The sequence below is a fragment of the Micrasema longulum genome, unplaced genomic scaffold (genome assembly GCF_059751315.1).
Source record: "Micrasema longulum isolate JH-2025_06_02 unplaced genomic scaffold, ASM5975131v1 h1tg001157l, whole genome shotgun sequence".
NCBI classification, from domain to species: domain Eukaryota; kingdom Metazoa; phylum Arthropoda; class Insecta; order Trichoptera; family Brachycentridae; genus Micrasema; species Micrasema longulum.
In genome coordinates this window covers 20,998-33,738 of record NW_028278344.1, presented here as the reverse complement: position 1 = coordinate 33,738, position 12,741 = coordinate 20,998, and the positions used below count along the sequence as shown (strand labels likewise).

The 12,741-nt window shown below is 31.8% G+C and overlaps 1 protein-coding gene across 1 annotated transcript in view; it reads left to right on the top strand.

Annotated features, from left to right (window-relative positions):
- Positions 1-375: 375 nt before the first annotated feature.
- Positions 376-12,741, top strand: part of LOC148276729 (uncharacterized) — a 33,068-nt gene continuing 20,702 nt past the window's right edge. Inside the window, exon 1 of the mRNA XM_088233855.1 lies at positions 376-566. The gene's annotated coding sequence lies outside the window, so the exon portion shown is untranslated. The remainder of the gene's footprint in view (positions 567-12,741) is intronic.

Sequence of the window (12,741 nt, the reverse complement as noted above, 5' to 3'; positions counted from 1 at the left end):
CTGTGTGTTTAAAAAAGTCACCTTATATGACCTTTACATTATATTCTCGTCACTTTAATGTTTTGTAATAAAATATGTAGGTACCGATCCCTAAATTTTTTAAAGTAAATTTTTATTTTTTATTATGCAAGTAATTAATTAATTCTCATTTTCAAACACATTTGTTTTCAATTGGTTTAAAATGCTGACAAAACTATAACAATTACATAAATCGTAAAAATAATTTAATTTGAATATTTTAAAGATATCCATCATCCCACGTCTTTCTTTCTATTCGTGGTCACCCCAGCGGCACTCTTTCCAAAGAGGAGAGACAGTGGCGCTCCGTCCTCTTTCCTCCGCCATCCCTCCCCTCGGAGATGCAATCACGTGGCCAGAGTGACGTAATTGTATATAAGGCCCCGCAGAGGGTCCCAGGTCGCTGTTAACAACAAGAGAGTGTCCAGGTCTCAGCAAGTCCGCGAGTTGGGCCTAGTTTTGGTTAACACCGCGGAGGGATCAATCATTGTATTGTGTTCAAGTGATTAGTGAATTAATTTATTGTTTGTTTTGGATTAGACGAGAAGGTAAGTGTGTCCAGTGTTCAAATTATTTAAATGTGCCAAAATTAATAAAAAAGTTTAAGAAACGTCTACGAAGAAAATTCAGTGATTTAAAAAAAATGTGAAGAACCTTTAATCAATAAAAAAATAAACTTAAAAAAAACATTTTTAAACATTTATATCAGCAATCATACACAAGTGTTTAGGTTCTGAAATATAAGAAAGACAGTTTTTTCTTTTAGTGGGAAAAAAAAATAGACAATGGAATTGCGTTCTGTAAAGTTTGTTGTTTGATTTTAATAGTTCACCCTTATCTTTCTTTTTATAATTTCTTAAAAAAAACTGCAAACAAATAATAAAGTAATATGCTTGGTAATATTTACTACACAAATTGGTGGTGTTTTATTAAATAATTATTTTATTATTGAACAATAAAAAGTAAATTTGAAATAAATACTACTTTATTTTCACTGTTTTAATTCGTCTGAGATACTGATAATTATTGTGGTTTCAGAGTATTTAAATCGTTATAGCAAGAAACTTAAAATATATCCATGTATGTCAGTAATTTTTAGGACAAATCAAAATGAAATTTGACGTATTTAAGCTTTTTTTAATTTTTAGGCTATTCTTGTTAATTTATTTATGATAATCTTTAAATACAAATAATAAGTACTTCAGTGGGCTTATTTATCTATAAATTTTAATTCTCGATATATTTTTCAAAAAAAAAGCTGATCAAAAGAAGAGTTGGTAAAAATTCGCACTCAAAAACTATATATATCAAAAGATACAAAAGATCAAATACATAAATAAAAAAATCGAATTAATTCAATGTAACAGTACCTTTTTAACGGAAAGATAAGGCTTGCACATATTAATTTAAATAAAAGTACAATATGTTGTACATATTAAAGGATCAGGAATGTGAATCAGATAATGAGTTTGTAAGGAAAGATAAAAGAAAAACCAAGGAAAGAGTAGGAATAAAAATATATTATTTAAAACAATAATATAAAGGAAGGTTGTTCAAAGAATGTAAAGTAATGATTCAGCCGTTTTTTGACGGTAGCCGGAGAAGGTGCATTTTTTAAACAAAGAGGTACTCTCCTCATTACTAAGTTGTAATAATTTATTATGGATTGTAATAACTGTATTTTTTTCTAACAATGTTTATTTTTATTTTCAAAGAAATATTAGCGTTCTTATAATTTACCCAAATATTTCAATTTCTGATGACCATTTTCACTATTAGAAAATGGAAATTTTTAATAGTGAAAATGGAAATCAAGTTGGGGTAGAGTAGGATTCGAACCTTGGACCTCTGATCCGTGAGTCCGCAATACTGGCCACGGGACCACAACCCGATTTGTTATTATTATTTATTTTTCTTTTATTTCTTTGTTTATTTATTGGAAAAGGACGTATGTTATATTACATCAATTATTAACGTATCCAAACCTCCTTGAGATCAAAAGTCATGTGTTGAGGTGATAATAGAAAATAGAAGCATACATGTGGATTTTTAAAAAATATACACATAACTTACTATAATATCACATTTTTAACGTTTGTAGCACTAACTTTGTGGAACACTAAATATATTAAAATAAAATAACTTTGTTTTTTCTATACACCACAACGTCGCTTCAGTTCGTTTTTATCCAACAGACCGAAACACAAATCTGCAGAAATAGATATAATTATTTTTTATACGAAATATACTTAAATACTAATCATAACTCAATACAAATTTTGTAAAAAAAACCCCTACAATATTTTTTTCAAAATCTTTTTTTCATTCGAATTTTATAAATAAAGGCTTTCTCAGAACCCCTGTTATTAAATTATAAAAACTAAAGTGACACATACATTTAAAAAAAGTTATTAATAAATTTAATTGGCTAAACATTAATTTCATATCGCCATCCGAACAACAATAAATATACGAATAATTTAAAAACATGTTAATATTAATTTAGCAATTGGTAAATTATTTTTTTTAATTAGAGTATCCACGAAGACGTGTTAATTTTAAAATTGATATCAAGCGCTTCTAATAAATGTATTTTCAAAGGCGTTTATTTGTATTGGTTTAAATTTAAAATCAACATAATATTTAAATACGTAACATAATATTTCAATTAATACTTAGTTTTGATATGCAAGGGTTTGATTTTCCAAATAAAATCAACTGCCTTCGTTCCCCATGTAAGTTTGCAAAGTATTCGGTCATTGACATATCGTAAACTTGATCTGAGTGTGTGCATATTCGGTGGCTACATATGTTTATTTTACTCTTCTTAGCAAAAAAAGCCTTTATATTAATTTAATATATGTACACAAATTTGGTAAAAAGTCTTTAGAGAATATCTCTCGAACGCTGTCTAATAAAATACTGACAAAAATGAAACAAAATAAAATGCGTAAATTACAAAGCGTGACTCTCAAGGACTTCTACCAAGACCTTTTCATGAAAAATCAGAGTGAAAATTATTTCTGAAAGCTTCTTCTTCTTGATTAAGATCGGTTGATCTGCTATCAGCTAGAAGCTGACTCCCGAGACTTTGAGTTCAAGCTGTCCTTCTCTTTCCTTGGTGGTCTTCCGAACAGATGGCGAACAGCTGGGATTTTGTGGGCCATCGGATGGAGGATTCTGAAGCTGTACATTCTCTTGATGTAATATCTCTATAATCTATCTATTATGCCTTGGGTATCGCAAGTCCGTGTAACTTCTTGATTCCGGATTCTGCCTCTTAGGGTTTTCCCAGCGATTCTCCTTAGTACTTTCATAGTAACTGGACTCTAGAGTACCTGAAGGGCTTTTTAAAAACTATTTTAATTTTTGATTTTTGAGCAGATTCAGGAGGTTTTAATATCGATTTATTAATCTATTCTCTTTTTTTGTTTTCTCCTTTATTCCCTCAATTGAACGCGAATAAAAGGATGAATAAAAAACGCTGACTTTGGTCTATTTGACATTCCATTTTGAAGGCTTGTAATCAAATAAAATAATACTATAGATTTAACGTAAAAGTAAAAAAAACACCTTGTTTAGAAGAAAATTATCTTTCGAATGACGTGTAACCTTTGGCATTTTGACACATCTAATACTCATTTTTAAATTTGAATAAAAACAGACACAACTTATGTTAACACCTAATAGAAGAATACAAACAAGTGAGCAATAGTGTTTTAATGAGGAAGTTCAGTGTCTTTTTAAAAAAAAAATATTTGTTAATAGATTATTAATCTAAGCCAATTTTTTTTGAGCGTAGTTTTGTATTTCTGAAACAATTCCGTGTGTGACGTCAGAGGTTCTTTTCTGTCAGTTCTTCCGATTGGTGCGTTTACGGAAAGCAAACCGGATATCCTGCACATCTCTCATATCATTTGTTGGTTCATATGAACCAGTGACGTCCTTGAAAGTCATTATCATCATTCCCTTTCCACATCTAATGTTCAACAAGGTTCAACAATTACAGCGTATCTTGATCATTTTTGTTACATGAAGGTAAGATGATCAGTCTTACGCTTCAGGTGCCAGTACAAAGACTATGAAATATTCTAGTGAAAAAACACCCTTTTCAAATAAATATTTCATATCAACCATGTCGGGAATCGAACCCGAGACCTCTCGCATGGTAGGCAAATGCGCTGACCGTTGCACCACGAGGCCAAAGTAGTGCGTTATTATTATTTTTTCGTACATTGTCAAGAAACTTTGGCGTATGGTTAAATGCTCTAATTTTTACCGCGCGCAAGAGTATATTTTTTTGTGTCCAATTTCCCGTAGGGCTGAATTTCCTTATTGTTGAAACCTTAGTAAAATCACTTAATACCCTATAACGAAGCCTAGAAAATATAACTAAATGTGAGATCAGTGTGAACGGAGATATTCTGAATCAGGTAGAAGAATTTGTGTACCTGGGAAGTATGTTTACTAGGGATAAAAATGAGGGTGAGTGCCGGGAACAGGGTAAACTGTGCACTGAAATCTAATTTGGCAAACAAATGTTTATCGCAGGAGGCTAAACTAGCAGTTTACCATTGTAAACTCCATTGAGTTCTAGTGACAACTCTAATGTATGGAAGCGAAGTGTGGAATTGTAAAAATGATGATGAAAGTAGGTTGAATGCTGTCGAAATACGATCCCTCAGGCGAATGTGTTGTAAAACAATGTATGATAGCTGCACAAATGTCGAGATCCGTAAACTGTGTAAGGCTGAGACTTGCATTATCGACAGAATCAAGAAAGGGGTGCTGCGTTGGTTTGGACATGTAGAGCGAATAAACAGCGAAAAAACGGCTAAAAGGATCTACGATGCGAATGTTGATGGATGCAGAAAACGAGGAAGGCCGAGAAAGATATGGCACGATCAAGTCCATCAAATACTTGAAGATGGACATGTCAAACGTAGGAATAATCGGCGTGCGTGCATGTCAAGATGTATGAATATAGAGGAAGCGAGGTCTGAATGCCAAAATAGAGTGTAATGGCGTTCTATCCTCTCTGCCTATCCCTACGGGGAAACGGCGTGATGGTTTGTTTGTTTGTTTGTTTGTTTGTTTGTTTGTTTGTTTGTTTGTTTGTTTGTTTGTTTGTTTGTTTGTTTGTTTGTTTGTTTGTTTGTTTGTTTGTTTGTGTTTGTATGCATTTTATGACTAATGCAATTTTTTTGTTCAAATCACAACTTATTGAGTGATATTATGGCTGTTGTATCCTTTATTATGTTAATCAATTTGACATGGTGGAATTTGCAATTCGTACCGTTACAAGTGACCAACCTTCAGGTATGCAATACCTTCTTTGTTTATACAAATCCACTTTACAGTTACTCGAAGTCCTACATCATTCCATCTATTTGTGACACTCATTCCACTGATCCACTTGCACGTTTATTGTTCACTTTTTATTTCATTGTATTGAAACAGACGTAGCTTGAAGTATGTAAGCAGATTCGCAAAAAAGATTTTTTCTGTTTCATCTTTTTTGCTAAATTGATTATAAGTTTCTTTGTTTTTGTGTAATAAATATTCACAAAAAAAACATGTTTTATTATTCACAAATGTTCATTATGAAAGTATACTTTTGAATACAAAATATATTACAAGTGACTAAACGTGTGAAAATTAATATACTGACAACGTTTTTTTTAATTTTATTTAATGTTTAAAGAGAAACGCGTTAAGGTTTATATTTTTAAAAAAAACATTTAATTCGATTTCAGGAAGTTTTCAAAATGTGTTCAAATTCAATAATATTTTTTACATCTTTTAAAAAGTTTTTTGATTTGTTTTTCCTGATGATTTACTGTACAATTTCAGTCCCTCGTTTATTAGTCTCGACTGTCCTTGTCTCGTTTTAGAAGGTTATATTTAATTGCTTAGTTTGTTTAAAGAGTTTTTTTCATTTTTTTTCATTTCATTTTTTTTGCACCACAACAGGCCAGAAGGCCCAATTACAGTGGTGAATTACATTACAGAACAACCAGGCTTGAGAAAAGTCACATTTTAATTTTTGTGTTCTCACCGAGAATCGAACCCGGAACCTTCCGTGCGTGAGTCAAGCGTCTTGACCACTACACCACGGAGGCCGCCAAGTTCCAGTTCCACCAGTTCTTTAGTTTCTGTTAGATAGGCGAGGTCATATATTAAATTTATTATTTTAATTTGCTGTCTTTGTAGTCTGTTTATGTCATTTTGATTTCCTGTTCCCCACAGTAGTTGCATACAACATATTTTAGTTTTTACAAAGGCTACATACATTAGACATTTTTCAGTTTTTTGAACAAAATTTTTGATTTAATAAAAGAGACTCGATAATGTCGCCAGTTTGCTAATCAAACTGTTGATATGAATTTCCTATGTCAATTGTCTGTCTATTATTAGTCCTAAGTTTTTAACTGCAGTCTGCATGGCAGGTCATTGTGCATTTTCAGTCCGTTATTTAGCGGTCGAGATTGTCCGATTTGATTGGTAAAAAGTCTAATGCGCCAGAAATTGTACCACTTAATTTAGGTTATATAAATGTACCACTTATTTTAAAATTTTAATCTGCGTCGTATGAACTAACGCCAACGAATCTTCTTCTCCGGTCTCAATCCTGGGATTGGCTGGCAGCAATTACATTCATTCTTCTCCTCCATTCCTCCCTGTCTTGTGCGGCTCTTTGAACGTCAGCATATGATGAGCAGCGCACGTCCTCTAATATGTCCTCCGTCCCCTAGAATTTATCCCCTTGGTCATCCCCTATAATATGACATGCAGGAGGCCTTCTTGACGTATTACACGGCCGATCCATCTCGCTCGCCTTTCGGACAAGGTCCTGAGCAGGTGCCTTCTACCTTCGATTCTTTGAAGAACCTACTCATTTGTAATGTGGTCTCTCCAGGAAATTCCTAGTAGTCTTCTATAGGACCACATCTCAAAAGCCTCTAGTCTCCGTTTATCTCTTTTGGATAGGCACCATGTCTCGCAGCAATACATCAAGATACGAATATCGAACTAAAATTTCGGCGTTTACGTCAAAACACATATTTTACGACGTTTATAAAATCAAGGAGTTTTATACATTTATTTATATGTATATGTATATGCACTCATTTACAAAAAAAAAAATTATATACCTTAATTTATTTTTTGAAATATATGGGTATTTTGTACTTTAATTATTAATATTGTAATCACAATAATAATAATAATATAATTATTAATATTGCAAGCACAGAGGTTGCTTCTTTTTTGGTGTAGTATTTCGTTTCGTTTTTTTGTTTTTGTACTTTGCTTTGTTATGTATTTCTTTTTGTTAACATGTTGTAACTTTATATTAGATTAAATAATATATATATATTTTTTAAAATTAAATTAATTGAATATCACAAAAATTCAGACTTATTTCATTGAATTGTCGTTTAACTTTAAATAAGAATCCATTTGTTTGTATCTGTCCTTCATACCCCTATAGCTTTACATAAAACCTTTCTTACCTACATTGTTCAGAAGTTTATTTGAATAAAAAAATATTCCCTTTTTCAGTATTTAAATCTTCAATTTGGCGCATTGGTCATTTTAGCCTTTTTTCTGTGGTGTTAATTGATTTATATTTAAATTAAATAAATAAAACGTTCATAATAAATATTCTCGTGAGCTTAAATAAATATCATTATATTAGTTAAGAAAAGACTAAAGTAAAAATATCTAATATCTCTTTTTGAACAAACTTTTGGAGTTTTCTGAACTGAATATTTCCTAAAGGTTTTATTGATCATGCGAAATAAATGTCGGTACTGTGATGAAATAATGCATTTCTTTGTTAACTGGTCAACTTACAAGTAATATTTAATAAAACTTTAATATTGTGGTTAAATTATTTTCACCCCAAAACAATGATAAGAATATTATTAATCACTGTGAAAAATCACTGTAAAAAAATAAGTACATTAAAATTAGTGGAATATTAGTTAAATAAAATAAAACGTGAATATACTGAATAATAATAGCAAAAAAGTGTTTTATTAAAATAATTGTTTACTTCAAATCCATAAGGACAACATACATAGTAGTGTTTCTAAGTCATGAAACATAAGTACACGATCTAGAACAATTGTGTTAAATCGTAATGAGGAACTTCAGCCCTACGGGAAATTGGATGCATTCTTTTTATTTAAGCGCTGTAAAAATTAGAGCATTAAACTTTATGGCAAAGTTTCTTAAAAATGTAAAAAAAAATTTTGAATAAAAATGAACTACTTTGAACGACGTTACTAGTTTCTATAAATCGACCAATGATAAGAGAGTTATAAAAGATTTCCGGTTAAATCAACGGCAGAACTGGCTGAGAAAAAGCGGACGATAACTTGACACGTCACACGCGGATTAGTTTCAGAAATACAAAACTTTATAACATCATAGCGGTGATAAAACGATACATATTTTTTTTTAAACAGGTGATTTTCGCGGAATTTGAGATATATAAATTACCCACATAAAAAATAATTATATCATAATTTTACTTACAGGGGAATATTTTTCTTTAATTTAATGAACAAAGAAAATAAATAGTGCAGTCAGGAATACAACATATTTAAGAAAGAAGTCAAAAATTATAAGCATAATTCTTTTTTATGTAGCATTCATTGAAAACACTGTACACTTTTTTGAAATTCATTTTGAAAATATTCACTAATCAAAAATAAAATAAACACATTATTGTAAGAATCACTCCTCTTTATGTACACAAGAATTGTTTTTTTCTTTTACGTAACGGGAAACATTAATATAAATATATGGATTAAATTTATATGAAAAATTGTATTTCGTTATAATATTATATTAAGACTTATATTTTTTCTAAACAAACTAAAAAAATACAAAAACAAATAACTGCTTTCATTTTCAAGCAATGCAACATACCATTAACCTTTGGCCGCAAGTGTAGGGAATATGACATAAGGCTGAAATAGCAAGATAGGATAAGCAGAACATCTATAATGTATTATAAAGTCATTTTTATTACTATTTTTTTTTTTATATGTTTTCTAATAAATAAAACACGGTAGCCAAATATAAGAAATATCCAAACATTGAGCCAATGAGCAGGCATTCCTTAGTAGATTAAATAATTAATTAGAATTTCGTCTATATCAATAACGGTTTCAGTTCATTTAATTTACAAATATAAGATTTTAAGAAATATGGACGTAAATGTATAAGAATAGAAGAACTATTTTTTTTTCAGATACGAGAAAGTGCATAAATGAATAATAGGGAAATATTACATACCACGTAAAACGAAAAAAATATACAAAATGGATTTAGAAATATTAATTGTATTTTCAAAATCAATATGGATGTTGTATATAAATTTTTTCATATAGATTTTTTAAAAAGAAATTGCTAAAAAATATGTTCTAACGAAACCGCGACATGTTTTGCCTTGATAATTGTGACGTCTAGATTCGTGACCATGCTCTATTTAAATTTAATCAGTTGGAAATAAAGTTTTAAATTTACCTGATTCGTGACGTATTGGGGGCGTGGCCAATGCAATGGAACGTTTTAACGGGAATTCAAAATTATGAATTTTAAAATATTTTTTATGCTACTATTAAGTGGTATTTTTTTTTCTCCAAAGTATTTCATGGAACCGTATTAATTAAAAATTCCAAAAAAATGTGATGTTTCCTCAAGACGTATTAAAATGCACTTAATTTATCGTCGTAATTTCCCTAGTGATGCGCAGGGCAGAATATTGGTGCTCAAATCGGCTGCGTGTGGATCCACCTTTAAAACGAATATTTTACGTCCACCCTACCAGAAATCGGACCCGAGACCTCAAGCATGGCAGGCTAACGCGTCACCCACTAAAAAACAAAGCAAATTTGTTTCCATTGGATTTCGTTTTCCAGAATTTAAAATGCTTTGTTAATTTCATTGGCAAATAAACATAATATCTTAAATGTGTTTTTTTTTTTTTTTGAGTGCGTCTACCGCAACTAAATATTCTGGAAGAGTGTTTCTGATTCGACCACTACCTTTGGGTAGAAATCCTGAAAAAAAAACGAGTGGTAATTCACCAACCTTCAAAGTGAAAAAAATGTAGTTCAGCACTCCGATAATTCATTCTTCCCTGACTGGCACCTGGTCCCGGAAGCAGAGCATAATGCTCTGGCAAAAAGGACCTTGTCAGCTCTACGCTAATGACCTAATATAGGGACACTCGCAAAAGCTTTGCTTTCGACCTGATGAAGCTCAGCCGAAATCAAGTGAGGGTTATCAAGAGAGCCCGCCCAGGGCACTGCAGATTGAATAAACACCTTTCTAGAATGAACCTTTCTGAAACAAAGGTTCTGCAGTAGGTACAGAGGAGGAATCTGTACACATTCCATGTGAATGTTAGGCTTTATATCATAAAGAAGCCGCATCCTCAGGGGGACCACTGATTAAACCTGAGAATGTTTGAGCGCTCGCCCCCTATCTGAAAACCCGATACTTATTTTTTTATATTTTTTTGTTTTCACTTATTCATACAAATACATATAAATTACAAAAAATATGTGAAAACGTCTCCCAAACTCTAGAGGCCAAAGGGCCTGTGTTGAGTTGGGATACAACATGATGGAAAGTGGAATTATGTACATAATTAAACAATAGCAAAAATACAAATTAAATATTATTACAAAAACATAAATATATTTCAATAAACATCTGGACGACACGCTTAATAGTACATAAATCTATGCAATATCTCGCAGCAGTCTCCTACAATGGTCTCTTCCCTTAGACAAAATCCAGACTTGTACACTCTTTCTGAAAATGGCTTTCGTTTTAGAGAACGTAAAATTTTCATCCAGAACATTGAACACTCTTGTGCTTTATGGATCTGTGCTTGGATTGGGAGATTTATCTTTCAACAAAGATAAAAAATAATTTTGAAAAATACAATTTGATGGTATTCGTTGTATCTATTTTATTATTTTAAGGTGTTTCTCAATTTAATTTGAGTACTTTTTATTGTTTTGCTTATTTTTTATCTTTCTTTTATATTGTTGACGGATAAGGATATATGAGCGAGTGTTTTCGAATCGTCAGCTACTTTCTGGTTGACTTGTGATGAAAAAAATCAAGTGGTGATTAGTCGGCATCATAGTGAGGTGGTTAATGCATTCGTCTACCATAGCTGAGGTCCCGGGATCGATTCCTGGCACGGTCGACTTGAAATGCTTATTTTAAAGGTGGCTTAGTACTGAAATATTTCACTGTCTCTGGACGGTACCTGAAGCATTAGATCGAGCTTCCGAATCAATCTCGCAAAGTGTTTTCGGCAATCATATCTGACCCTCATCTCTGATGATCTTAGCAGATTCTTTGATCTTGTGGCGTCCGTTTGTGCTTCTATAGCATATGTCAAGATGGGTCTGACACATCCCTTATATATTTTATTTATGCATGGCATTTCTGTCATTTATTTATTTATATATACGCCCAATGAGCAATTTTAAGGACATATTTATACATAGAACAACAATATTTATACAGACATAAAGGTACATAGTAGACTTGGTGGGAGTGGAAGCGGGAGAAAGGTGTTTATAATTGAATTGGATTCAGCGATCGTTTGAAAGAAGACAACTTGTTATCAAAGAAATCTAGACTGGTATGTTTGTTGGCAGACCTGAGAATTCTGGGCATAGGGAATGAAAACCATAGTTAGTTCTATGGTTATCGGTATGAAAAAGTCAGTTTTGGCTGAGGTTTTTAGTTTCTGATGTTTAATTTTATTGAGCTCAGTAGTTCAGGCGCTTCAAAGAGTGAGTTGAGAATTTCAAATTGGACATGAAGGTCGGATTTATTTCTATGGCTTGAAGAGAAGATATATTGAAGAAAGTTTCTAGCTCATTATACGTATATTGATAAGCCTTACCTCCAGCCTATCTTTCTCAAAAATCGATGTCAAACTGATTCAATACTTTTTATGTGAACATCATAATATGGAAACCAGATAACAGAGGAATACTCTAGGTGCGGGTGAACTAGGGGACAAAAGAGAGTTTTTAGTGTATTGATATTTTTGAAGTCAGTTGTGCTTCGGTTAATAAATCCAAGGAGTTTTAAGGATTCATTGATAACATGTTCAATATAAATTGTAAAAGAAAGTTTCGTGTCAAGTATAATACCTAAATCTCGAATACTAGACACAGATGGTATAGGAGAAATTAATACACATATAGAACGACATTCCTACATATTTTATTCTTAGTGATTTTAAACATAATAATCTCTCATATAATAAGTAAACACGCCACTCCATAAGTGGGTGAGATGACTAATTAAATAAAACATTTTAGATTGTAATCGCTTTGGGCGGCCGGTTGTTGGCCACGCAGCTAATTGCCGATTTGACTCTGAAACTCCTTTACCATACTAAGTAATGAATCCATGTTTCATCCATTGTAACATACCGTTTAGTAAAAAATATATACCGCTGACAAGGACAAAAATTGATGCGAAATAGTGAATACACTGCCTTCTGGTATCTTTAAGGTGTCGTCTATCTCACCAACTTCAATTTACGATCGGCCAAAACTATTTTGCGACCTTTTTTATGTTTTCTGTAATTACTTCCGAATTTGGGCAACCAGTAGGTCAATCACAAATAACTATCGACGTGCTTAAAAACATGCTAAGCATTTGAGC